Genomic DNA, 1,192 nt, shown 5'->3' with positions numbered 1-1,192 from the left:
CTACACCTACTGTTAGTGCTACACCTACTGTTAGTGCTACACCTACTGTCAGTGCTACATCTACTGTTAGTGCTACACCTACTGTCAGTGCTACATCTATTGTCAGTACTACACCTACTGTTAGTGCTACACCTACTGTTAGTGCTACATCTACTGTCAGTATTACACCAACTGTCAGTGCTACATCTACTGTCAGTGCTACATCTACTGTCAGTACTACACCTACTGTTAGTGCTACACCTACTCTTAGTGCTACATCTACTGTCAGTATTACACCGACTGTTAGTGCTACACCTACTGTCAATATTACATCTACTGTTAGTGCTACACCAACTGTCAGTATTACACCTACTGTCAGTGCTACACCTACTGTCAATATTACATCTACTGTTAGTGCTACATCTACTGTCAGTGCTACACCTACTGTCAATATTACATCTACTGTTAGTGCTACACCTACTGTCAGTGCTAAACCAACTGTCAGTATTACACCTACTGTCATTGCTACACCTACTGTCAGTGCTACACCAACTGTTAGCGCTACATCCACTGTTAGTGCAACACCTACTCTCAGTGCTACATCTACTGTTAGTGCTACATCTACTGTCAGTACTACACCTACTGTCAGTGCTACATCTACTGTCAGTGCTACACCTACTGTTAGTGCTACACCTACTGTCAGTGCTACACCTACTGTTAGTGCTACACCTACTGTCAGTGCTACACCTACTGTTAGTGCTACACCTACTGTCAGTATTACACCTACTGTTAGTGCTACACCAACTGTCAGTATTACACCTACTGTCAGTGCTACACCTACTGTCAATATTACATCTACTGTTAGTGCTACACCAACTGTCAGTATTACACCTACTGTTAGTGCTACATCTACTGTCAGTGCTAAACCAACTGTCAGTATTACACCTACTGTCATTGCTACACTTAGTGTCAGTGCTACACCAACTGTTAGCGCTACATCTACTGTTAGTGCTACATCTACTGTTAGTGCTACATCTACTGTTAGTGCAACACCTACTGTCAGTGCTACATCTACTGTTAGTGCTACATCTACTGTCAGTACTACACCTACTGTCAGTGCTACACCTACTTTCAGTGCTACACCTACTGTCAGTGCTACACCAACTGTCAGTGCTACATCTACTGTTAGTGCTACACCTACTGTCAGTACTAC

Source organism: Epinephelus moara, unplaced genomic scaffold (genome assembly GCF_006386435.1).
Source record: "Epinephelus moara isolate mb unplaced genomic scaffold, YSFRI_EMoa_1.0 scaffold3069, whole genome shotgun sequence".
NCBI classification, from domain to species: Eukaryota; Metazoa; Chordata; class Actinopteri; order Perciformes; family Serranidae; genus Epinephelus; species Epinephelus moara.
Note: the sequence above shows the minus strand (reverse complement) of the source record.